The sequence below is a fragment of the Geotrypetes seraphini genome, chromosome 2, assembly GCF_902459505.1.
Source record: "Geotrypetes seraphini chromosome 2, aGeoSer1.1, whole genome shotgun sequence".
Classification (NCBI taxonomy): Eukaryota; Metazoa; Chordata; class Amphibia; order Gymnophiona; family Dermophiidae; genus Geotrypetes; species Geotrypetes seraphini.
In genome coordinates, this window is record NC_047085.1 from 523628231 (window position 1) to 523656104 (window position 27874).

A 27874-nucleotide genomic window follows, 5' to 3' on the forward strand; every position below is an offset into this window, starting at 1 on the left:
GCATAGGGGTCATCTGTGTTCTGCATGTGTGACCAAGGCCAGGTGTTCTGGTAGGAATGAATGTTGAGAAACATACAGTGTGCTTTTGCATAGTTTAATTTTGTGGTTAACCATTATGTATTGTTAATAAGATTATATTGTGTGTGTGTGTATATGAAAAATGAATGGAAATAATGGTATTACAATTAGTACTATTATGGGGGCGGAGTCTGAGGCGGAGCTTGCAGGGCCCCCAAACAAAAAAGCATTCCGCTGCCTATGTCCTTTATCATTTGGGTTGCTCTTCTTTGAACCTTTTCTGGTGCCACTATATCATTCTTGAGATAAGGAGACCAGAAATGAACGCAATACTCCAGGTAAGATCCCACCTGGAACGATACAGAGGTATTATAATATCTTTAGTCTTGTTAACCATACATTTTAAAATAATTCCTAGCATTTTGTTTGCTTTTTTGGCTGCCGCCGTATATTGGGCAGAAGGTTTCATCATATTGTCTACAATGATACACTAGGTCAGAATTCCTCCCCTCAAGGGTCACCTGTGGAGTAAAATCTCTTAAGAAAGTCCTTTCAAGATGTTTCAGTCGAGGCCATCCATCTTGAGAGGACGGCTTTATTTACCTGCTTGACTAAACAATGTCTACTATAACCTTTCATTTAAATCTCTTGTAAATATCTATAGCTGCTTCCCCAATGAAACAATAAACATAAGTATTTGGGAAGCCCAGTCTGGTGTGTGACATGTTTTGCCACCTGGAGAGGGAGGGTGATTTCAAACTCTGGGATCTCCTAAGCAGGATACATGACCCCACTGCCCCTTCCACTGACTCAGGGGGTGGCTACATATTTGAGACAAGAACCTCACCCATTCTCTAATACCCTAGAAACCAGAGTTAAAGGGGGAAACGGGTTCACCAGTCTGCACAAATTCATGTTTTATTCAGGTTGACCAGCTTTTTTCTCTGTAATCCACACAGAACTTGTGGAATATTATAATTGTACTTGTGATAACTCATGTCTCAAGAGATGAAGGACATAGAACCAGGAATTTGAATGCTTTTACTTTATTGAGGAAGTGATACAAGGGACAGCTGAATCATGAGACATCTCTACAGGATAATAGGCTTCAAGTGCTAGATGATATGGAAGAAGATCCCTTGTATGGAAGAGAAGAGTATAGAGAGGATTCTACGGTGGCCATTTGGCACATTCCTTTGGCTGATAGCGAGGCCAGGACCTTCTAGAAGAGAGAAAAAGACAAGGAAATACTGAGCAGAGGCAATCTGAGAGAAAAACACAAAATCTTTCTGAAGGGATTATCGTGATCAGTATTGAAATGGGAGTTGCTTCAAGAACACATTGATTAGGTGCTGTTTAGGTCTGAATGCAGAACTTTTATTTTGGATTACATTATTACTTCCTGCTTTTTCATGCTCTGGGTGTTCATACAGTAGATCTCTAATAAAGACCGGTTTCTTTCCTGCTCTGTACATTACATTACATTGGTGTCTTCTATTCTGCCAATACCTTTCAATTCTAGGCAGTTTACAACAAGGGTTGGCCTGGTAGTATGCGTGGAGGGTCGATCAGGTTTAGATAGATCATTTGATAAATTTCTTGAAAAGAAAGGTTTTAAGTTCTTTCCTGAATGTTTTGTAGTTGGGCGTTATAGTCAGCAGATTGGAGAGGAGGCAGTCTAGTTTCGCTGCTCTGGTGGCTAATAGTCCATCGTATATTTTTTTGCTTTGTATACCTTTGATTGGGGGGTAGTAAAGGGTGCATGAATTCTCCTTGGTCTGGATGTATTTTTCCTTATTAGGCGGTTGCTCAGATAGCTTGGTCCGTTTCCATTTAGGGCTTTGAATAGGGTGCAGTAGAATTTGTATTGTATGCTTGCTTGTACTGGAAGCCAGTGTGAATCTCGGAAGGCGGTGGTAATGTGGTCATATTTTTTCATGGAGTAAATCAATCTAAGAGCTGTATTTTGGACTGTTTGTAATTGTTTTAGCATGTTGGTTGGGAATGACAGGTATAGGATGTTACAGTAGTCCATGAGTCCTAGGATTAGCACTTGTACCAAGAGTTTGAATTGTTCATTGTTGAAGTATTTTCGGATTTGCCTTAGGTTGCGCATGGTTGCAAATGCCTTCTGGATCGTTTTGCTGATTTGAAGTTGTATGGTGCAGCCTTTGTCTATCATTATTCCCAGCAGTTTTAGGTTGGGTTGTATGGGGTATGTAATGGAGTCTATTTCTAGGTTTGTTATGGTTGTGGTTTTGTTTTTTTCTAGAAGTAAGAAATTGGTTTTGTCTTGATTTAGCTTTAATTTGTGGTCTCTCATCCATTTTGACACAGTTTCTAGTGCAGTGTGTAGTTTGTTCGTTGTGTTGGGGTTGATTTGGTTGAAAGGCAGAAGGATGGTGATGTCATCTGCATAGCTGTATGAAGTTAGGCCTATTTCATGTAAGCATGTGCCAAGTGTGGTTATGTAAAGGTTGAAGAGTGTTTGAGATAGTGGGGAGCCTTGGGGGACTCCGCAGGGGATGTTCCAGGATTCCGACTCTTCCTTGTTTGCTTTAACTCTGTATTTTCTTGAGCAGAGGAATCCTTCAAACCAATTGTAGACTTTGCCTGGGATTTTTATTGCCTCTAGTGTTAGTAGTAGGATGCTGTGATCTACTAGGTCAAATGCCGCTGTGAGATCGAGTTGTATGAGTAGCATTTTTTTGCCTTTACTTAGGTGTTGTTTGGCTGTGTCTAAGAGGGAGACTAATAGTGTTTCTGTGCTGTAGTTGCCTCTGAAGCCTTATTGTGAGGGGTGGAGTATGTTGTGGTTTTCAAATATTTGGTGAGAAGTTTTGCTACGAGGCCTTCCATTAGTTTGATGTAAAGCGGTATGGAGGCTATAGGTCTATAATTGGATGGATGATCTGTTTTTCCCTTTGAGTCTTTCAGGATAGGGGTTATGATGATTTCGGATAGGTCTTGTAGAAACTGGCCCTCTGTTAGCATGTAACTGATCCACCGCATAAGGTGGGTGCGGAATTTAGTGCTGGCTGCTTTTAACAGTTATGGGGCAGTGGTTGAGGTCACAGGCTACATGATTGTAGAGTCTTTCTAGGTTGGGCCATTGTAAGTTTGGGAAGTCTGATCAATTTCTGTCTGCTGCGTAGACCTCTTTTTCTATGGGTGGTAGTGAGATTTTGTCGAGATGGTTTGGGTCCCAGTGAAAGTGTTTCTGGCTGTTGAGATTTTGTTTCTGAAGAATTCAGTCAGTTGGTTTGCTGTGGGGGGAGGTGCAGTATTGGTGTCTAGGTAGGGTTTGGTGTCTGTGAGTTCCTTTAGTAGTTTGAAAAGTTTTTTGGTGTCTTGGATTTCTGTGCCTATTTGAATGGTGTAGTATGATTTTATTTAGTAGTATGATTTTATCAGAAAATAATATTAAATATTGAAGTAGGCCAGTTACTGGGCAGACTTGCACGGTCTGTGTCTGTATATGGCCATTTGGTGGAGGATGGGCTGGGGAGGGCTTCAATGGCTGGGAGGGTGTAGATGGGCTGGAGTAAGTCTTAACAGAGATTTCGGCAGTTGGAACCCAAGCACAGTACCGGGAAAAGCTTTGGATTCTTGCCCAAAAATAATTAAGAAAAAAAAATAAAAAATAAAAAAATTTAAATTGAATCAGGTTGGGCAGACTGGATGGACCATTCGGGTCTTTATCTGCTGTCATCTACCATGTTACTATGTTACTATATTTTTTTCTTTTAGCTTTTGTTTGTACTGTTTGTTCAGTATTGTCCAGGTTGTTTTTGTGTGTTCTTGGTTGTCTTTTCACCATTCTCTTTCAAGACATCTGCATTGTCGTTTGAGTTGTAGTAGTTCGTTGTCAAACCATTTGTCTGAGCATCTGCAGATTCTGGTTTTTCTTTGTGGTTGTGTCATGTCGTCAAGGATGGCTGTGCTTAGAGTGCACCGATGGTTTAGGAAATCCTTGGGGTTGCCATCTTGGATCATGGTGTCTACTTTATTCCAGAATTTAAGTGGGTCGATCTTGTTGTGTGTTTTATATCTTAAGCTTTGGTTATTTTGTTTGGTTTTGCCGTGTCCAATTGATTTTGAAGGTGTATCTTTAGTGGTCTGACCAGAGGGTGCGAGACCAAGTTCCATTTGTGGTGTGTATGTCTTGTGTGGTGGATGTTTGGGACATGAAGGCAGCTATGTCGATTTGGTGGCCCTTTTCGTGTGTGGTTTGTGGGTCCAGGATTCTGTAGGAAAGGGTTTTGAGGAATGCAAAGAGGTTTTCTGTTTGATTGGAAGATTCGTCTTCTAGGTGCAGGTTAAGATTGCCTAGGATTAGGTTGTATGTTGATATGAGGGAGATTCTGAGAATAAATTCTTCAAATTCTGATTTTGCTAAGTTCCATTTTCCTGGTGTTATGTAGCAAAGTAGACATGTTAGTGTTCCTTTGAGTGTGGGGCTCGATAGTTGGCATGAGAGTAGATTCATGTGTGGGGTGGAGGCTTTGTCCTGTAGGGCTAAATTTAGAGTGTTTTTGGCTAGGATGGCTAGTCCTCAGCCTCATTTTTTGTCTCTGCAAACTACTTGTATTTTGTAGCCTTGTGGACACACTTCTGTTATTCTGGGGTCGGCATCTGAGGTAGCCATGTTTCTGTGAGGAAGAGGCATCCTAGTTTTTCTGTTTCTATCCAGTCCCTTATAATCTCAGTTTTGGGCCTAGGGATCTGATGTTCATGTATGCGCATTTTATTGATGTAAATTCTGTTTTAGTGTTACTTGAAGTTTTTGGGTAGATGAGGTAGTTTGCTTGGGGGGTTGGTTTGTTCCTGGGTTGGTTTCGGGAGGCGTTTGTAGGTCTTCTCCCCCAGGTCTGGGGAATCCTGTGGTGCATGCAGGAGGAGCAGTCAACCATGTTTATATGGTATCTCCCTGCTGGGTGGTGGTTTGTATTACTTGTTACTAAAACTGGAATAGGAGAGTTATAGTTTCCTTTTGCTTTCCGGTTTGTTAGGATCAAGAGTAACAGGATGATGACTGTTCCTGTTTTGAAATCTTCATTTTGTGGAGTTGAGAGCTGTGGGTTGGTTGGTATGTATGTGAGAAGGTTTGGAGTGAGTTGTATTGCTTTTGAGGTTTTTTTTCTAGTATGGGTAGGATTATTTTTTTGTTCTAGGGGGGACTGGAGTGGCGTCGAGCGGTGGAGGGAGGGGCAAGATGGAGGGAACCTTCCTCCTTCCTCTACCTTGTTTCATAGACCAGAGAGAGGAGGGGAATCAGAGGCCAAGATGAATGTTTGAAACAATATACTCCTGAAAGTGATAGAAAACCAGGGAGAAGGGGGTGGCTAAATGATTGGTAATTGCTGTCTTTTACCTATGCTCAAATTGCTAATATACCTAACAAGAGGAAGTTGGATTTACCAGCAATTATGTCCCATGGGATTTCTTTAATGGCGCTTGTTTCTCAGAAGAGCTTCCTGCAAGAAAATAGAAACAAACCAGGTACAGTGGCTACAAGGGAAGAAGGAGAGAGAGATTCTAGAGAAAAGCAGCAAAGTCACTTCAAAGGGATCAACCAGTAGAGGCACAAAGATTCTCACAGATATCCACACAGCAACACTCGTACATGCACACACACGCACACGCCAGACACAGAGCTAGACACAGTTGCTACAAAGAGCAAGTTTTGCTGACACACTAACTCCAAAAAAGAAGCGGTTTTGAAATTTACAACAGTTGAGAAGAACAAGAACAAAAGTCTGGACTTACCAATAAATCAGAGATTTTTTTCTAAAGGGAAGAACGATAGCAGAGATTTTAGAGAAGAGCAGTAAAGTCACTGTTCTGTCAGCAAAGGCATCAATCAATGGAGGTGTGCAGACACCTATGAACACGTCTGTGCACACACACACACGCTAACAGATAGTGAATGCAGACAAGAACAGACACATGTACCGGGAGCATAGCCACGGAAGGTCCCAGGCCCACCCAGTTTCACCTAAAGCCCACCCAGAGGCAGTGCACACCAGCTACCAAGGATTACATATCTCTCAGTCCTTTTTCCTCCCTCACCCCTCCATGGTATTTCAGTGAATTATGGGTGTCAGGCCAACCAACACAATGCTGGTCCTGTGGGGAGATGGGTGCTGGGTGCTGAAGGGAATAATAATTAATCATAATTTATTTTTATATATCACCTACCCAGCAGTTCAAAGCAGTTTACACAATAGGTTCTCAGCATATAATATAATAACATCATACATAATATAATTCTAAGTAACTAATACAAGCATAAAAATAATGAATAAAAAACCACAAAATAAACTAAAATAGTATAGATAAAAAGATTAAAAGTATATGATAACTACATGATAATATGAAAATCAATAATGTATATTATATTGTTTAAATAAGTGGGTTTTAAGATCTTTTCAAAATTGATAGAAAGTAAGAAATGGAAATTGAAGGGGGAGAGGTGCTGACCCTGCGGGAAAGGTTGGGTCAAGGAATGGAGGTACTCCATCTGTGGGCAGGAGGGCTAGGGATAAGAGAGAGGGGTGCTGAATTGATGGCGGGGGACTGGGAGCAAGGAGAGGTGCTAGACCTACAGGTTGACTGAAGGCAAGATCTGCAAGGAATGGCTGGAGAGAAGAGAAAGAAATTATAGAAATGCATAGGGGAGGCCTGTATAAAGGGTTGGGACTGGAGGGAAGGGAGAGAAGTGCTGTTCCATAGGAGGATTTACAGGGAAGCAGTGGCATGCGGAGAGGGCTTTCAGGGGATTCAGTGGGCAGCCTGCTCAACCAGTCAAACTGCATCAAACAAAAAGGAAACCAAAAGGGAAAAAAAGCAGGGCTCTTGGGCTGGGGATTCTCTGAACCCCCTGGTCTGAATTTGATTGGCTGAGCACCATCTGCCTTATGGGTGTGGGGTAAATCTCCTTAAGGCCCTGACCACATGTCACTGCAGGGAAGGGAGAAAGATGCCAGACCAAGGGGTTGAAGAAAGAGGAAGACAACTGATTGACCCACAGTGGCAGAAAGAGCCGGATGCTGAAGGAAGAGAAGAGAGAGAGAATCAGAAGTTGGATGGGTGGTGTGGGCGATGCAGAGAGGGGAGAAGATGGACTCAGAGGAAACACAGGTGACATGATAGACACAAGGCAGTGAATCAAAGCTCTATGTATGCTGTATGAGGATGGAGTATGACCACAGAGGGATAATACTTGTCATGATGGGTGTGGGAACATGGAAAGAAAGAGACCATTTTGAACATGGGGACACAGAGAGAAGATACTAGATTTTTTGGGGAGAGCAGGGACTCAGGGAGATGCTGTACATAGGAGGGCATAGGGACAAAAGCGTTGATGCTGGACAGAGAAGCTAGAGATAGAGGAGTGAGGATGGATGATACTAGACCAGAGATACTAGACAAGGAACTATAGGAACACAGAGAAGGGAGATTGAGGGTGAACATGGGAAGAGAAGAAATGTCAAATGGACAGGAGATCCTGGTGAGTGAGCTAAGAGACGAAAGAGGAAAGCAGAAATCAGAGACTGGGACCAACTTGATTTGAAAAATAAAATGAACATAGAACAAAAGGTAAAAAAAAACAACTATATATATTTTTGTGATTAGAATGTGTCAGGTTTTATTGTATTTGTTGCCAGAGTGGTGTTAGACATAGCTGGGACCCCAAAGATCATTACCAGGTTGAGCTGCCTTCAGCTTCCAGTGGTCTTGTGGCTCTTTCTGGCCATGGGGTCAAGGGCAATTGCACAAGTTTCATTCCTCTAACACCATGTGCTATCTTTACATTTTTGCACAGTCACCTCCTCCTTCACTCTTCTCTGCTTCTGGAAATGACTATGCCTCCTTTGGGGTCAACTTTGGAGATTGTTGTCATAGCCACAGGGTGCTCTCAACCCGGTCTGGTTCTGGCTCCTGGCTCATAAGAATTTCCGCTGCTGGGTCAAACCAGTGGTCCATCGTGCCCAGGAGTCCACTTACGTGGCGGCCCCTAGGTCAAAGATCAATGCTCTAAATTAGCCAAGCCTCACCTACATACTTTCCAGTTGAGCAGAAACTTGTCCAACTTTGTCTTGAATCCCTGGAGGGTGTTTTACACTATGACAGACTCCAGAAGAACGTTCCAGTTTTCTACCACTCTCTGGGTGAAGAAGAACTTCCTTACGTTCATACAGAATCTATCCCCTTTCAACTTTAGAGAGTGCCCTCTCATTCTCCCTTCCTTGGAGAGGATGAACAACCTGTCTTTATCTACTAAGTCTATTCCCTTCAGTATCTTGAATGTTTCTATCATGTCCCCTCTCAATCTTGTCACCATCTAAAATTAAATATAGTCATTACTGAACTCCTTTTCTTTCCTCCTAAACCCACCTCTCCTCTTCCCCCATTCTCTATATTAGTAGATAACACTCTTATACTCCAGTCTCTTCAGCTTTCAACCTCAGAGGTGATCTTTGACTTGTCGCTCTCCTTCTCCTGGCATATCCAACAGATTGCTAAAACTTGTCATTTCTTTCTCTATAATATTGCTAAAAATCCTTCCTTTTCTTTCAGAGTACGCTGCCAAGACCCTCATCCATGCTCTCTTCACCTCTCATCTGAATTACTGCAATGCACTTCCTGCTGTTCTGCTAAGCCATTTCTCTCCCATTCAATCTGTTGAAAATGCTTCTGCATACCTCATATTCCGTCAGGGTCATTATATCAACATTACTCTTCTCCTTAGGTTGCTTCACTGGCTCTCTGTCCATCTCTGCATACAATTCAAGCTCCCTTTACTGACATCAAGTGTACTCACTCTGCAGTTCCTCAGTATCTCTCCTCTCTTATTACTCCCCATACTCTCCCCAGGAACTCCATTCGTCAGACAAGTCCCTCCTGTTGGTACCCTTCTCCCTTACTGCCAACTCCAATATCCTTCCCTTCTACCTTGCTGTGCTGCATGCCTGGAACAACCTGCCTGCCTCATTACATCAGGCTCCATCTCTGACGGTATTCAAATCCAGGCTGAAAGCCCAGTTATTTGAAGCTGTGTTTAAACATAAACATAAATCAATTTCTAGACCACTTAACCAAATAGTTCTAGGCGGTTCATAAAAGATGAGCTTAACTATTATCTGAGTGAAAATTATTTCCTCTTATTGGTTTTAAAAGTATTTCCCTGTAACTTCATTGAATGTCCCCTAGTCTTTGTAATTTTTGATGGAGTGAAAAATCGATCCACTTGTACCCGTTCTGCTCCAATCAGGATTTTATAGACTTCACTCCTATCTCCCCTCAGCCATCTCTTTTCCAAGCTGAAGAGCCCTAACCGTTTTAGTCTTTCCTCATACGAGAGGAGTTCCATCCCCTTTATAATCTTGGTCGTTCTTCTTTGAACCTTTTCTACTCTGTCACATCCGGGCTCTATAAGGATACCCTGAGCTGCCGGGTAGTGGCACGTTGTTCACTTCTGGCGTGGTCCCTTTAGAATTAGGGTATCCTTTCAAGTTGGCTGCCACTGGCAAATGCCTAACCAAGCTTACTTCCAAAGATTTAAAAAAAACATGGTTGTCAGAATGACCTTGGTTCAAAACACAAGCTTTATTCGGCCACCAGCCACAGGATCATCATGCAACCCAGGTTTCCCTGGTAGCATGAAAATAATACAAACAAAAAGGCAAACGTTTTCACTTCATTCACTGAATCTCACTAATAAGCTTTGGGCTTGCTTGACAAACCATATACAGTCCCCTGTACCAGAGTCCTTCAATCGGGCATATCTCCTGATGCCAGTGCAAAATACAGTCCATTAGCTTTCAATAAAGCTAAGCAGTGCAACCGTTAATAGAAACAGCTTTCCCATGCAGAGCTATAGGAGGAACATTCATAGTAGTGTGTTTTTTAGCAGTGCAATCACTCTCCAGCTGGGCTGGAGCTTCCCAAAGGAAATGGAGCAGGATTACTCTCAGATTCTTAATCTCTGTTCCTAAGTGACATGCAGGCTAATTACCTTACACAGTTGCTATGCTAATCAGTTCCAAGCTGGGCTCTTGCACAGAGTCCTGAAACCAGGGAGCCTTAAGTTTTACCAGGCTAAAACTACAGCCTAGTGTTTGGCTCAGCTGCTCACATTTCATAGAGAGGAGAAAACTGTCACATTTCTTAGAGCTCAGCAAACCAGGCAGAAAAAAAACACCTTTTCACAGACTCACTGTTAACTCAGCTATCTCCATTTCCTCTGGCCAGCTCTCAACCACAGTGCTATTATCTTCCACCACCATCGGCTCTGGGGAAAAGAATTCTGGAAGTAAGTTACCAGCCAGCTCTTCAGTCATCTCCCAGTCAATGATGTGGAACTGCCCTGCAGAGTCTGAGGCAAGCTCAGCTATGCTACATAGTAACATAGTTACATAGTAGATGACAGCAGATAAAGACCCGAATGGTCCATCCAGTCTGCCCAACCTGATTCAATTTAAATTTTTAAATTTTTTCTTCTTAGCTATTTCTGAGCAAGAATCCAAAGTAGAGGTCTGCACGGGAACGGGTATCGCGGGGATCCCGCGGGTCCCGCGGGGATCCCGCGGGTTCCCCCCCTGGCCCACGGGACTCCCACGGGGACGCCCCCTGGCCCACGGGACTCCCACTGGGATGCCCCCCTGACCCACGGGACTCCCACGGGGATGCCCCCTGGCCCACGGGACTCCCACGGGGATGAAAACAGCCTACCTAAATTCTGGCGATGCAGGCGTGCAGATTACAAGTCCGGCGTCGTGTCGGGAAATAGCCATGCTGAGCAGTGAGCTCAGCACGTACACAGATGAAAGCCTTGCTTGCTGATTGGTCCGGCGGCCCCGCCCCGCCATGCCGCCGGACCAATCAGCATGCAAGGCTTTCATCTGTGTACGTGCTGAGCTCACTGCTCAGCATGGCTATTTCCCGCCGCGACGCCGGACTTGTAAGCTGCACGCCTGAAAAAGAAATCATCCTGGCCGGGTAGGTGTCATGCTCCGGAGCTTCTACAGCCTTCCTATCTCCCTCTCCCTTCTACCTGCTTCCGGCCACACCCTCTGCTCCGCGGCTCTCTTCGGCAACTCAGCAGCAGTGATCGACACAAGCTTCTGATGTCGGGGCCTACCCTTTGCGAGTCCCGCTTGTTTCAACTTCCTTTTTCCACAAAGGCGGGACTCGTAGAGGGAAGGCCTCGATGTCGGCAGCTTGTCTTGATCACCGCTGCTGACGAGTTGCTTAAGAGAGCCGCGGAGCAGGGGGGTGTTGCCAGGTGCAGGTAGAAGGGTGAGGGCCAGATGCAGGACTCGTGGGTGAGGGAGGAGAAGAGAGAGAGAGAGGAGAGGGAAACAAAAGGAAATATTTCATACTGGGCTGCGCCGGAGTGGAGGGAGGGTGGAAAGATTCTGGCTACCGGGTGCAGTAACAAAGGAAAAGGGGGGAAAGCTGAAAATGGAGATAGTGACACAAAGAAGAGAAAGGGTAAGCAGGACCTACTGAATAAGGATAGAGATACAGAGGGGACATGAAGAGGAGGTGAAACAGAGACATAGAAGTAATGCTGAAAAAGTGTGTGGGGGGAGATAAAGACATTGAAAGGGCAAATGGTGAACATGGCGTAAAGATAAGGACAGAGACAAATGAAGATTCTGAAAAAGTGGTGAGATAGGGATATAGGTGAGATGGACACAAAGAAGGGTGATGCTGGAAAATAGGTGGAATAGTAATTCTGACAGACACAGAAGGGAAATGCTGGATCAAGGAGAGATGGGGCTCAGGCTGGATGGAATGAGGAGAAATGCCTTGTTGGCCCGGAACTTCCTCTCCTACGTCAGAATTGACGTCAGGGAGCGGAATGCTGGTCAGTGCGACGCTTCTGCAGGGAAAGCTTGGGACAGCGGTGGCTTGGAGGCTATTCCCCGATGGTGGTGGCAGCAAACCGAGTGGCTTGGGGGAGGGCACGGAGAAAGAAAGAAAGGGGGCAGACAGGGAGACAGAAAGAAGGGGGAACAGGGAGACAGAAAGAAAAAGTTGGGGGAGAGAATGAGGTCTGGAGGAGAGGAAACATACAGGAGGCTGAAAGAAAGGAAGAAAGATTGGATGCACAGTCAGAAGAAGAAAGTGCAACCAGAGACTCATGAAATCACCAAACAGCAAAGGTAGGAAAAATGATTTTATTTTCAATTTAGTGATCAAAATGTGTCTGTTTTGAGAATTTATATCTGCTGTCTATATTTTGCACTATGGCTCCCTTTTACTAAACCGCAATATCGTTTTTTAGCGCTGGGAGCCTATGAGCATTGAGAGCAGTGCGAAGCATTCAGCGTAACTCCCTGTGCTAAAACCTACTATTGTGGTTTAGTAAAAAGGGAGGGGGTGTATTTGTCTATTTTTGTATTTTGTTACCGAGGTGACATTGCATAGAGTCATTTGCCGTGACCTCTTTGAAAAAACCCGGAATATGAATAATTAACATTTTCTCTGCCTTTCATTGTGCTTTGTGTTTTTTTTAAATTTTATTGTTGGTAGATCATTTTGACTTAGTCATTATAAAGTAGCTCGCAAGCCCATAAAGTGTGGGCACCCCTGCTCTTACTCTGGGGCACCAGACCTCCCTCACGGCACACACACGGCAAATGGAAGAAAGAGGAGAATTTTTGGTCGTAGGGAGGAAGGTACAGAATGTGATAGGGAAGAAAAAGGTGAGAGTGAGAAATGTGGCAAGGGAACAATGGGACAGATTGAAAGGGATGCAAGAGGGAGGAATATTGGACAGTGGTGAAGGGAATGGAGGGAGAGATGTGGCATAGTGTTGGAGAGGGGTGATAGAAGGAGAAATGTTGGACATGGGGCTGGTGGGCAGGCACGAAAGATGAGAAAGAGATAAATGCTGGACCATGGTAGGGGGAACCAATGGACAGCAACAGAAGAATTTACAGAAGATGGGAAAGCGGAAAAAAGAAACTGGGACCAACTTTATGGAAAAATAAGTCTCCAGACAACGAAGGTAAAAAACGGAATTTATTGACTAAAATATGTTAGCTTTGGGAAATGTATATGGCAGATGTCTTTGTTTTGTGTTCAAAAGAAAAGGAAATGCATTTCTGGTTTTATTTCTACAGTGTTGAAGTACTTGTTGACCCTTGCTGTGACTGGTGGGGATCCCCAAGCACCGCCAGCAGAGGACCTCCTCTAGAGATGGCCAGAACTCCCCTCCACCAAGCGCAGCAGTCGCTGGCAGCATCCATGAGCCACTGAGGTGCCAGCATCTGTGACTCAGGGACGCTACTGCTGCCTGCCAAGCTTGGCAAAAGGGACCCCCGGCCAACTGCAAAGGAAGTCCTCAGCTGACAGTTTGTGGGTTCTCATCAGCTGAGTATTTATATTTTATATTTACATTAGAGGTTCTGGTAGAAACCCATTTACAAAGTATGTATTCTTCCCAATTAATATTTCCAAATTAATAAAGTCTCTTTGCTTATTTGTAAATGGGTCTCTACCAGAGCCTTTAATTCAGTAGCATAATTAAATAAAATAACTATTTCTGAAGTTTATAGGGAAGGATGGTGACGGAGGGGATTCCTCGCGGGGACGGGTGGGGACGGAGGGGATTCCTCGCGGGGATGGGTGGGGACGGAGGGGATTCCTCGCGGGGACGGGTGGGGACGGAGGGATTCCTCACGGGGACGGGTGGAGACGGAGGGATTCCTCACGGGGACGGGTGGGGACGGATGGGATTTTGGCGGGGACGGGTGGGGACGGGTGGGATTTCTGTCCCTGCGCAACTCTCTAATCCAAAGCTCTACCCGATACTGTGCTTAGGTTCCAACTGCGGAAATCTCAGTTAAAACCTACTGCAGCCCATCTACACCCTCCCAGCCATTGAAGCCCTCCCCTGCCCATCCTCCACCAAACGGCCATAAACAGCCACAGACCATGCAAGTCTGCCCAGTAACTGGCCTAATTCAATATTTAATATTATTTTCTGATTCTAAATCTTCTGTGTTCATCCCACGCTTCTTTGAACTCAGTCACAGTTTTACTCTCCACCACCTCTCTCGGGAGCGCATTCCAGGCATCCACTACCCTCTCCGTAAAGTAGAATTTCCTAACATTACCCCTGAATCTACCACCCCTCAACATCAAATTATGTCCTCTGGTTTTACCATTTTCCTTTCTCTGAAAAAGATTTTGTTCTACGTTAATACCTTTCAAGTATTTGAATGTCTGAATCATATCTCCCCTGTCTCTCCTTTCCTCTAGGGTATACATATTCAGGGCTTCCAGTCTCTCCTCATACGTCTTATGGCGCAAGCCTCCTATCATTTTCGTCGCCCTCCTCTGGACCGCCTCAAGTCTTTTTACGTCCTTCGCCAGATACGGTCTCCAAAATTGAACACAATACTCCAAGTGGGGCCTTACCAATGACCTGTACAGGGGCATCAACACCTTCTTCCTTCTACTGACTACGCCTCTCTTTATACAGCCCAGCATCCTTCTGGCAGCAGCCACTGCCTTGTCACACTGTTTTTTCACCTTTAGATCTTCGGACACTATCACCCCAAGGTCCCTCTCCCCGTCCGTGCATATCAGCTTCTCTCCTCCCAGCATATACGGTTCCTTCCTATTATTAATCCCCAAATGCATTACTCTGCATTTCTTTGCATTGAATTTTAGTTGCCAGGCATTAGACCATTCCTCTAACTTTTGCAGATCCTTTTTCATATTTTCCACTCCCTCTACGGTGTCTACTCTGTTACAAATCTTGGTATCATCTGCAAAAAGGCACACTTTTCCTTCTAACCCTCCAGCAATGTCACTCACAAACATATTGAACAGGATTGGCCCCAGCACTGATCCCTGAGGGACTCCACTACTCACCTTTCCTTCCTTCGAGCGACTTCCATTAACCACCAATTAATTAACCACCAATTAATAGTATAAGCCTTCCTTTGTTTAATAGAATTTTATACACATCTGGATTGGATGGGTAGATGGGGGGAAGATATTTCTAGTATTATTTGGTAGTTATAAGTTCTGTTTTATTGTACCAATTGTTGTATTTTATATATGCACTTTGTGTATGTTTGAAAATGAATAAAGATTTACAAAAAAAAAAAAAGATCTGAGCAATCCTTTTCCAAATTTAAATAACTTTGGAAGATTTATTTTTTTCAGGGTAACTCTAAATGAAATTCATGGCATCAGTAAATCTATTATTAAATTAACCATTTGAATAGTATATTGTTTTTATATTTTTTATTTCATTGTAAGAATATCTCTTGTTTGATTGTTTTATCTTTCCTATTAATATTGGCATTCTCTTCATCGTGATTTGTTTTGTAAAAAGCTTTGACCTTTTGCTTTAAGAGGGACATCAAATGAAAAATAAAAATAAACATAATGAAAAGAACCAAAAGATTGTGGGACAGAAAATCAGATGTACCAGTTTGTAGTTTATTATGTGGCCAAATAACTTCATATCAGTAGGCTGGTATCAAGATATGAGCTTACACTGGAGGCTTCTGTGCTGTGCTGCTCATTTGTAGCCTCTTCAACTGCATGGATTTTTTGTGACTTATCACGTTTTTATATTTAAGGCAGCCAAGGGCCCTATAAGATCCCCTGAGGAAGGCATTTTACTTTGCTAGAACTCGGCCTGTGTTATTTGGTTTTTATCTTGTGGGTCACTTGTGACTATATATATCCTTTGTAGTTTGTTTTTAAGTCATTTGGGCACTGTCTGATCTGTTCCACAATCTTTTTGTTGTTTTGCTGCTTCATCTCCTTTGTGCCACCTTTTGGATTTTGTTCTTTTGTCTTAAGGCATTACTAGTGCAAGATATTGTATTCAGTTCTGATGAATCAGAGAAATTAAACAAATTTCTGTATTTCTAGATAATGTAATGGGCCTGTTTGACAAACTGAACAATAGCAAATCAACTGGACCAGATGGTATACATCCCAGAGTGATGATAAAAATGAAAAATGAAATTGTAGAGCTATTGTTAATAATTTGGAAATTTTCATTAAAATGCAGCATAGTACCAGAAAACTAGACGGGTGGCCTAACGTGACGCTGATTTTTAAAAGGGTTCCAGAGGTGTTCTGGGAAATTATAGACCAGTGAGGCTGACGTCAGTGCTGGGCAAAATGGTTGAGACTATTATAAAGAACAAAATGACAGAATCTTGCAAGCATGGATTAATGAGAGAAAGCCAACATGGATTTAGTCAAGGGAAATCTTGCCTCACCAATCTACTGCATTTCTTTGAAGGTGTGAATGAAGATGTGGATAAAGGTGAGCCATTTGATCAAGTTCAAGTTTCAAGTTTATTTAAAATTTGATTACTCGCCTAACTTGAATTCTAGGTGAAATACAATAGTAAAAAAAAGGGGAATACAAAATTTAAACAAAGACATATAAAAACTAAATACAAAGAGAAAATGACAAATAACAAGGAAAGAGGAGGAATCACAATAAAGTTTAGGCTAGAAGACATTAACGGAAAATACAATGGGAATAAAGGGAAAAATTCAATACTGCTGAATACCTATTGACAGGTACGAAAAGAAGAAAGAAGTTAAAGAAGAAAAAGGAAGATTAAAGAAGAACACCAGATTCATCTGGTGTGATATAACATTATCTGAGCTGATGTCACCTGCTGGTAATATTTATTGAATGATGGTGTGGGTAAAATGGGGGGGGGGAAAGTGAGGGGAATATATGAAGCGTTATTAAGGATCTATAGAATAAGGATTGACAAGTTTATAAGAGGAGATAAGAAAGGGTTAATAGCAGGGCTTGTAAGAAAGAAAAATGATTAGGGAGGTTTCTAAGCTGATGGGGTGGAGCAGTCACGTGATTGTTGGATGTTATGGCAGGCTGGAGTGAATTCTGTGAGGAAAGGGGAACAGTAGAGTACTCTCTTCATGAAAAGATTATCCCTCCCTCCCTCCCATTTGTGCTGGTGTTATGTTTTGTGTAAGTGTTGTGGAGGGGGAGTGTGGGGGGTACAGGTTTTATGTTGACTTGGGTGAGTTTGGAGGAGCTTAAGGGGTTGGGGTATGTGGTCACAGCTTTGGGTGGGGTGGAAAACAGTGTTTGGCCCAGTTGGATCTGTGAGATAAGCAGTTAATAAAGAAATAAATGTAACACTCGTATATGATACCTTTGGGAGGGGAAACATGGTCTTGCATCACCGTGGGTCATGTTTGGGGGAATGTTATAGGTTTAAAAACTTAACTGGAGCTAGTTTCGACACCAAATAGGGTTGTGAAAGCGGAAGTTCCTATGAGAATAAAGAACTTTTGTTTTGGAAGCAAAACTGGGTGTTTTTCATTTGATCCACCAACTCCAATCAGTACTGATAATCCGCTCGGTCAGCACCATGTGCTCTTGGCTCTTTTGGTCAATCCTGCTTGGGCGCGGCCCAGCCTAGGTGATGCACGGTGACAATATGCAGCCCCACTTGATGGCGAGTACCAAACTGAAAAAGTACATGAGAGGTGGGAAACATCCTGAATAAGAATTAAGATGAAAATTCACCATGCAGAAGCTGTTGGTCGCTCTCTATGATCGACAATGGACACAGGCGTAATCAGGTGTGCTCTGGGGTAGCACGAATTAATACAATGTGCTATCGGAGAGGAGAGAAAGAGTTCTTTCTCTGTGCTATCATATTGCATTTTATTGTTTCTTTGTTTTCTTGTGTTCCTCAGTAGCTGATGTAGAGGAAACGAAGAGCTGATTTGGTTGGCGAAATGAGTAGTTGCCTAGAGGTAAAAACATAATGCTCCTCTGCAGTGGACAGCATGGAGACCTTGGTCTGCTGGAAAGGAATGCAAAGGAAGAAACGACGATGATAAAGTAATAGATTGGTGTAAATGAAAATCCTTACCAAGTGTAGGAAAGAATCTGGGATGAGTTCGGAAAAAACCAAACACTCTAGTAGAAAAAAATGTATGAAATAAGTAGAATATGTAAGGCGTGTTTGAAGTTCACTACATTCTCAAATCATTCCCTCCTTGGTGCCCCTCTTTCATGCATATCTTTGTAGCCCTCCCTCCAGTTTGTCCCATCGACTTTTGAAGTCAGGTACACTACTGGCCTCGACCACCTGGCGTGGAAGTTTATTCCATCGATCAATCACCCGTTCAGTGAAGAAGTATTTCCTGGTGTCACTATGAAATCTTCCCCCCTTAAGTTTTAGCGGATGCCCTCTTGTCGCCGTGGGACCTGTAAGAAAAAAAGATTTCTTCCTCCACCTCAATTCAACCCGTGATGTATTTGAATGTTTCCATCATGTCCCCCTTTCTCTGCGCTCCTCGAGAGAATATAAGCGCAGTTTGGCCAGACGTTCTTCATATGGGATGTCTTTAAGTCCTGAGACCATCCTAATGGCCATTTTCTGGATCGACTCCATTCTCTTCACATCCTTTTGATAATGTGGCCTCCAAAACTGGACACAGTACTCCAGGTGAGGTCTCACCATGGATCTGTACAACGGTAGTACTTGTGTGAGAGTGGGTCCCCTCCCCCGGCTCACCTAGTTAAAAGTCTTCTGGAGCAGGTGAGCCAGGCGTCGTCCCAGGACGTTCTTCCCTCTTCTGGTTAGATGCAGCCCATCCGGTCCCTGCAGTCCCTGAAGTGCATCTCCGTGGTCCAGGAATCCATAGTTCATCTCCTTGCACCAACCCCTAAGCCACTCCTTAGTCCTCTTGATCCTTTCTTCCCTGGATCTTCCTTTGTCTCTTACTGGTAGGATTGAGGAGAAGACCACCTGCGCTTCGAGTTGCTTTAGTTCTTCCCTTAGGGCTTTAAAGTCTTCCTGTATCTTCTCCGGTGAGCTCCTGGTGGTGTCGTTTGTCCCGATGTGGATGAGGAGCATTGGGTAGTGGTCTTGGGGCTTGATTATTTCTCCAATGCAGGTAGTCACGTCCCTGATCTTGGCTCCTGGTAGACAGCAGACCTCTCTTGCCTGTAGATCTGGTCTACATACCGGTCCCCCAGTTCCCCTCAGCATGGAGTCCCCAATGACGACCACTCTGCGCTTCTTCTTTTGGAGGTACTGATTTGTTGCTTCTTGGGATGGAGCTGTCTGCCGGGTTTCGAGACTGCACTCCTGGAAGTCTTCCTGAATATCCTCCTGAGTTCTTCTGGCGGGTCTTTCTTGTAGGAACTGAAATATGTTGCGCAGGGTGATCTGCGGAGTTGATGTGAGGTTGCTGAGCTTGCTTGAGGATAGCTAAGTAAAAGACTTTCTTCTGTGTTTGCTTGTAGTGGTGACTAGTTGCCAGGTTCCGTCGTCTCGAGTCTCTTTTTGTTTGCATGCAGAGGTGACTAGTTGCCAGGTCTCATCGTCCTCAGTCTCTTCTTGTACCCCAGCCGACACTTCCAATGTTGCATGTCTGGTTGGTTCGGGTGTCCTAAGGATGGTCCTGTCTTCGTGCCCTTTTTCAGAGACCTGAGACAGTTCTAGGAGGACTCCATCGATGAATGCCTCACTCTCCCGGATACTTCTCAGCCGTTGCAATTCTTCCCTCAGGCTCTTCAGCTCCTGCATGATGTCTCCGTTGGGCTGTTGCTGGGTGTCTTCTTCAGTCTGTACAGAAACTGACATCTTCAGGTGGGGCTCAACTTCAGTCTGTACAGAGATCTCCGGCTTCCATCGGGGGAGGTCCTCTTCAGTCTGCAAGGAGACTGTGGCCTTCATCTGGATTTCTTCGGCCGGGGGGTTGACCTTGATTGTAATCTTGGTGCTCCTTGTCTTCCCTGCCATTTCTGCCTTGTCTTTTCACTTGGGTTTGTACTCTAGTTGCTTGTACTCCGGTGGTTACTTTGTCTGCTGTGTTTTGTTTTGCCTGCTTGCGTAGGTTAGTTTGCCCTCCTGCCTGCTGTTAGTCTTCGGTTGTTAGTTTGGTAGGTGTGTGAATGGGGTGTGAGTTTTCCTTTGTCTGGGGTGTGAGTTTTCCTTTGTCTGGTTGAGGTGGTTTGGATGAGGAAGTTGTTCAAGTAGGTTGGGCTATCTCCGTATAAACTTTTAAATAGTAGACAGTAGAATTTGAATAGTATTCTTGCTGGAATTGGAAGCCAGTGAGAGTTGAGATATGCCTCTGTGATGTGGTCGTGTTTCCTCAATGAGTAGATGAGTCTTAGAGCTGTGTTTTGAATTGTTTGTAGTTGTTTTGCTATTGTAGCAGGGCACGGGAGATAGAGGATGTTGCAATAGTCTAGTAGTCCTAGTATTAGTGATTGTACTATGAGCTGAAATTGTGTTTTCTCAAAGAATTGTCTGACTTGTCTTAAGTTTCTCATAACTGCGAATGATTACTGTACTGTTTTATTGATTTGTGGTTGCATGATGCAGCATCTGTCTATTGTTATTCCCAGTAGTTTTAGGGTGGGTTGTATGGGGTAGTTAATTGCGTTGATTTCTATGTTGGTTATGGTTGGGGTTTTGTTATTTTCGAGGAGGATGAATTTTGTTTTGTCTGGGTTCAGTTTCAGTTTGTGATCTTTCATCCAAGTCGCTACTATTTCAAATGTTTGGTGTAGTGCGTCTGTCATGGAGGGCTTTGGTTGATCAAATGGTGATGTCATCTGTATAACTGTAGGAAGATAGGCCTAGTTTATCCAGGTGGGCACTGAGGGAGGCAGTGTAGAGGTTGAAAAGAGTAGGGGATAGTTGTGATCCTTGGGGTATGCTGCAGGGGTTTCACCAAGTTTCTGACTTTTCTTTATCTGATTTTACTTTGTAGGTTCTTGATTTTAGGAATCCTTTGAACCATGAGTATACTTTATCTGCGATACCTATTGTATCCAAAATATGTAGTAGGGTGTTATGGTCCACCAGGACAAATGCAGCGGTCAGATCCAGTTGTATGAGCATCATTTTTTTCCCTGTACTGAGGTGTTCTCTAGCAGTGTCCATGAGGGATCCTAGTAGAGTCCTTGTGCTGAAGTTGGTTCTGAAACCGGATTGCGTGGGGTGGAGTATGTTGTGGTCTTTTAGATAATTGGAGAGGAGTTTGGCTACTAGCTCTTATATTATTTTGACATATAGCGGTATGGAGGCAATGGGTCTGTAGTTGGATGAAGGGATGTAAAAATGTGAAGTGAGGAGAAGGTAGATGCCTCACAGTTGATCTAAGAGGGAATTAAATGTAGATGCTTTCTCGAAGATATGATTGGTGGCACGTAAGGTGCGCAGGAAAGCTAGCATCTTCTGGCCCTGTAAGAGAGATGAAAAGCATGGAAAGCCCCTAGGATTGAATGAGGGAAAGGAACTCCAAGGGAACTCTATGGGGATGTGAGCAACCACAGTGACCAATGAGAATCCGTTGACGTGAAACTGGATCTCAAACAAGGGTACAAGTGCTCTGATCCAGCATACCAATGTAAAAAATAGAAAAAATTAGCTATGTCTGCAGTGTCGTACCTAGGGTATGTGGCACCCGGGGCCCATCATTATTTGACACCCCCCCATGTAAAAAAATATTTTTTGTAATGACCATGAAACGGAATAAATGGTCAGAATAAGAACATAAGAACATAAGAAGTTGCCTCCACTGGGTCAGACCGAGGTCCATCTCGCTAAGCAGTCCGCTCCCGCGGCAGCCCATCAGATCCGCGACCTGTGAAGTGGTTTCTGACCACTTCTATAACCTACCTCAAGTTTTATCTGTACCCCTCTATCCCCTTATCCTCCAGGAACCTATCCAAACCCTCCTTGAACCCCTGTACAGAGTTCTGGCCTATCACATCCTCCGGAAGCGCGTTCCATGTGTCCACCACCCTCTGGGTAAAAAAGAACTTCCTAGCATTTGTTCTAAACCTGTCCCCTTTCAATTTCTCCGAGTGACTCCTAGTGCTTGTGGCTCCCCACAGTTTGAAGAATCTGGCAGCGAAAATTTTCTTTTATTGAACCTCATATATGTAACCATTATTCCAAACATAACATAACATAAATTATGTCTGAATTGTCATGACATCAGAAGTACATATGGAGAAGTTGGAGGTGATGCTTGGGACAGTTCTGATTGTGTTAGTTCGGTTTTATGTGTTTCTTGAATAGAAGGGGACTTTTTATTTCTTTTTTGAAGGTTTTGTTGTCTGTGGTTGAGGTCAATAGCTTGTAGAGTTGGGGGTTGAGTGTTGCAGCTTGAAAGGCTAGGAGGTTGTCGAACAGTTTTTTTTCTTTTGACGTTTTTGGTTGGTGGGTGTGTGAATGGTGTGTGAGTTCTCCTATGTCTGGTGAGGTGGATTGAATGATTTAGCTGAAGAAATTAGTTAACCCCCCTCCCCCCCCATTCCACACACATTAATTTTCTTCCATTTTTGTTCCCATTATAAAAAACACTGATAAGATCCCAGAAAAAAAATACATTAAAATAAGAAGTGAAAACAAAGGCTCCTACAGATGAGAACATAACATAAGAATAGCCTAACTGGGTCAGACCAATGGTCCATCATGCCCAGTAGCCCATTCTCATGGTAGCCAATCCAGGTCTCTAATACCTGGTCAAAACCCAAAGAGTAGCAACATTCCATGCTACCGATCCAGGGCAAACAGACACATCCCCCATGTCTTAATAACAGACTATGGACTTTTCCTCCAGGAATTTGTCCAAATCTTTCTTAAAACCAGCTACACTATCTGCTTTTACCATAACTTCTTGCCACTTCATTTCTAAGTTTAGATCTTTCCTTCCAAACAGAGACCTTCTTAGATGTCAAATACAGCACAAGGTAACTTCACACAGCCTTTCCATTCACAAAAATAGAAGGAAGAAAAGTTCCCGTTTCCTGCTGCCTCATGACCCCGGCCTATACAATATTTTTCTTCTGCAGACCTTTCAAAAGTTTGACCAAATCCTCATTTCACTTGCATTATAAAGTACCGAAGATGCCATCTCTCCCAAATCCCAGGTCCTAAAGTCTAAGACAGTAGCGCAAACTAGTGCTGCCAGATTCAGGAAAATTTTCATTCGATTCAGCCTATTGAATTGGTTTATCGATTCGATTTTCCTGCCCAATTGGGTGTTTGTTTGTTTTTTTTTTCAAACATCCTGGTGGGTTTATTTTATGGCTTTATCACCCCCCTTTGGCTTCTCCAAACCACACTGGCGCTGTGGTGTAAATAAAATAAAGAAACAAAAAGGACTTTTCCTCTCTCTGTTAAATCCTAGCTTACTTTTGCGGTCTTAACACCAGCTCTGGCATGATACACATTTCAAATCTGACATATGTAATCACAAAACAGAAAATAAAATTAGTTTTTCTACCTTTTGTTGTCTGATTATTTTTCAAATCTTGTTGGTCCAAAGCTCTGGTTGTCTTCTGATAACTTGCTTGCCAGGGTCTTTTTCTTTCTTCTTTCTCCGTGCTAACCATCCATCTGCCATCTCTGTCCTCCCCTTCCATTTCCCTTCCCTCCCCCGGATGTCTGGCATCTTTCCTTTTTTTTCGTCTCCCTCCACATATCCACCTTTTCTTAACTACCCTTTCATTCAGCAGCTCTCCCTCCTTCCCCACCACCCCAGGATCCACCATCTCTCCCTTTCTTTTCCCAACTATCCTCCTAAACAGTATCTCTATCTAACCCCTCCACACCATCCCTTGTGTCCAACTTCTCTCCCTTTCTGTTCCTTCCCTCCCTAAAACACATGGTCCATCAACTCTCTCCCTCTCCTCTATTTTCAGACCCATTATTTCTTCCCAACCAAAGTCCGGCATATGCACGTCTCTTTGAACCCCTCCCTTTTCCCTCCATGTACTTCTACACCAGGGCCCCCTCCCCTGAAGGCCTGTCCCCCTTAAAGGTCTGCATCCCACCCCTGAAGGCCTGTCCCCCCCCGAAGGCCTGCCTGCCTGTTCCCCTTGAAGGCTTGTGCCCCCCCTTAAAGGCCTGCATACCTGTCCCCCTTGAAGGCCTGTCCCTCCCCAAAGGCCTGCACCCCCCCCGAAGGCTTGTCTCCCCCCTTGAAGGCTTGCCTGCATGTTCCACTTGAAGGCCTGTCCCCCCCGAAGGCCTGCACCCCCCCGAAGGATTGTCCCCCCCTTGAAGGCTTGCCTGCCTGTTCCCCTTGAAGGCCTGTCCCCCCCCCAAAGGCCTGCACCCCCCCGAAGGCCTGCACCCCCCCTTGAAGGCTTGCCTGCCTGTCCCCCCGAAGGCCTGCAACCTCCCTTGAAGGCTTGCCTGCCTGTTCCCCTTAAAGGCCTGTCCCCCTGAAGGCCTGTTCCCCCCTCCACAAGGCCTGTCTGCCTGCCTACCCCACCTTGAAGGCCTGCTGCCCCCCCCCACTACCTCAAAGGACCGCTCACCCCCACCACCACCACCAGGAAGCACTGCTCATCCCCCCGGCCTCCCCGCATCATTTCCCTGGGGAAACAGCCTGCAGCAAGATCATGATGCCAGCGATCTTTGCCTGCTTCGCCTGTTTCCTCCGTCGCGGTCCCGCCCCTCCTCTGATGTCAGAGGAGGGGCGGGACCGCGGCGGAGGAAACAGCCGAAGCAGGGAAAGATCGCTGGCATTGCGATCTTGCTGCAGGCTGTTTCCAGACGCGACACCCGGCGGGGGGGGGGGGGGGGGCGGAACTGGACCGGGAGCACCTCTTCAGGGCTTGCACCCGGGGCGGACCGCCCTCCCCACCCCCCTATTAGTATGCCACTGTATGTTTGAACTGAAGGCCTGAGATAGGCATGTGGAATCTCTCTGAGAGAGGAAGAGATAATGGCTACTACAGATGGGCAGATTGGATCAGCCATTTGGCCTTTATCTGCCATCATGTTTCTATGTTTCTTTTTTATTCCATGAAAGTTTATTAAGATTTTGAAAAATACAAGAGAATATAAAACTGACACATCAATGAGGTTCACAGTACATCAGTGCATGAATCAATACAAAACATAGAGTTAAAATATCTGATTGTATGCTTACATTCAAACTCAATGGAAGAGAGAATTGATATGAAGTAAGGTTTCAACATTAAACACTGCTGGAAAATGATTGCAAATATGCCTGCAAAGGAGACCAGTGTCTATTGAAAAAGACTGTGGTTCCAAATTTCTTAGCATTCATATTTATAGTCATGCAAAAGTGATTGCCACCAGTGATGTGAGGAAAGAGAGTAGTTGACTTCCAATTAGAAAGAATGAGCCTAAGCACTCTAGAGAGAAGAATATCAAGGAGTTTAGTAGGATTTTCACTTAGAACCATTCCTGGAGCGTGAGACTTGAAAATTACTCTGGAGAGAGATATCAGTTTGGATATCAAAAGTTTTTAGTATAATATTCCAAACTTCTTTCCAATATTGTAATACAGATGAACAATCATATATCATATGAAGTAATGAGCCAACAGCTCGTCTACAGTTCCAACAATTATTAGACGGAAGGAAGCCTGCCAGTGAGAACACAGGGCTTTATGGTACAGGAAATAAATGGATTGGGACATGTTAGCTGAAGCCAAAGGCCTTGCCATTCTTTTCCAAAATTGTGACCAGCCCTGTTCCCCCAAGGGAGAGCCACAATCTTTTCCCCAGATATGTTGCAGGCTCTCTATTGAAGAAATATCTGCAGGTAATAACATCTTATATAGGTTTGAAGCTGCATGTCCTGTCTGTAATAAGACTGTGGCTTGAGTCAAAATAGAAGGGAAAAGAGTATGAAAAATTTGTCAAAGATTTTGATGACTAAAGCAGTGATGTAGTTGCAGCCATTTGTAGTGGTCTTTATCATTTAATGAATAGCTTTCTCTTCATTTGGAGAAGGGGATCAAGGTTTTCTCAGGAATTAGAACATCATGAAGCCTGAATGGATAGATAAAGGTATTCTCAGGCTTCATGTTTCTCTGTAAGTGTGGAAAAACCTCCAAAGTGCTGAGGTAGTAAATAGAAGAGATGAAAGCTAATGTAGTAGATTGCATCAAATTGAAATGAATTCAGAATGTCAAAGGCATGTCCTGCCAATGAGAGAAACAACCCCTGTGTCCAACTGGATAGAGCAACTAAAGAAAGTGAAGCTATCCAGTAGCCATGCCCAAAGCTTTGGTAAAGAAAAACCTGGCAGTTGAAGGAATCAGTTTCTCTTTCACTGAAGAACTGTGAGAAACAGGTCAGAATTTCACACTTTTCCTGACTAAAAATGACTTTTCTTTTTCCTATTAATATTTTTCTCTGACAAAGGGGAGAGCCGTGACTGTACAGGAACGGGTCAGAAAAAGACTGACCGGCAGAGGGGAGGACAATCCTGCACATGCTCAAAGGCTTACTATAGCTAGGGGAGCGTACCGCTGTCAGAGACTTCACCATCAAGTGGGGCTGCATATCCCCTGTCTGTCTCCAATGAATGCTTTGCTCCTTTGAAAGAATGTGAGCCATTCTTTCTTGCATCACCATATGCCTGGAACAGGTTGCCTGAATCAATACGTCATGCTCCATCCCTGGCAGTACTCAAATCCAAGCTAACTCCCGCACACTGCTGTCAGATACCTAGACCCACTGTATCATTTCCTCTACCATAATCTCCCCAACTCTGAAATATCCTGTCTAAATTAGATTGCAAGCTCTTCTGAGCAGGGACTGTCTATTGTATGTTAAAATGTACAGCACTGGGTACACCTTTCAGCACAATAGAAATAATAATAAATAGTAGCAGAGCAGTAAAGTCACTTTATTGGCATCAATCAATAGAGGGAGACAGACATAGACAGAAATAGGACAGAATTATAGACAGACAGAAATATGCTGTTAGATACAGACATGCAAACACGCACACACATATATACAGAGATATAAACACTGGCTACAATTATATATGTCACATCTAGAATAGTTCAGAAGAAAAAGAATAAGATCAAAAGTTTGTGCTTACCTTATCAATGGTCAACTAAAGGGAAGAATGAGATCAGTGATATTAGAGAAGAACTTCTCATGGGAAAGTCGACAGAGGCAGACAAACATATGAATACACACACACACAAAGGTAGACACACATATAATCACAGATATGAAGCCAGACACTCACACGCACACAGATGTAGATAGAGTGGCTACAAAGAGCAAGATTTTCTGATATAATAACACCAATTCAATACTTTTGACTTTGGCAATAGTTCAGAAAAACAAAGGCTTTGACTTACCACATCCCATTTCAAGCCAAACTAAATGGAAGAATGAGAGCAGTGATATTAGAGAGGAACATCTCATGGGAGAGTCATACAGCAGCAAAGTCACTTTATTGGCATCAATCAATAGAGACAGACACACATATGTTCACAGATATGAAGCCAGACACTCACACGCACACAGATATAGATAGAGTGGCTACAAAGAGCAAGATTTTCTGATATAATAACACCAATTCAATACTTTTGACTTTGGCAATAGTTCAGAAAAACAAAAGCTTGGACTTACCCCAGAGATACCCTAAAGGGAAGAATGAGAGCAGTGATATTAGAGAGGAACATCTCATGGGAGAGTCATACAGCAGCAAAGTCACTTTATTGGCATCAATCAATAGAGACAGACACACATATGTTCACAGATATAGACAGACACACAGAAATACAGAGACAGACACACATATACACAGAGGAAGACACAGTGGCTGAAGGATACTGGTTTGCTGTCAGATTCCTCCATATCCAATGGTTCTGAAACTGGAGACATAGCCCACCACGAGCTCTCCGCAACCATCTGTGCAACTGGGTGTAGGAGGGTAGTTGCTCCGTCAAGACTTGTAAATAATTATTATTTGTATTTTTTGTAACTTCCACCACATTTAGAACCCACCAACTTCTTCAGAGGCATCTCCCCAATAAGATAATAATAATA

At 43.8% G+C, this 27874-nt stretch overlaps 1 long non-coding RNA gene across 1 annotated transcript; it reads right to left on the minus strand.

The window, feature by feature from the left end:
* Positions 1–1057: 1057 nt before the first annotated feature.
* Positions 1058–27467, minus strand: LOC117354746. The gene is made up of 6 exons (XR_004538227.1): positions 27455–27467; positions 27181–27201; positions 26913–26927; positions 5788–5808; positions 5440–5495; positions 1058–1240 (listed from the first exon to the last, which is right to left on the minus strand). It is a non-coding gene; the product is annotated as an uncharacterized LOC117354746 (long non-coding RNA).
* Positions 27468–27874: the final 407 nt, after the last annotated feature.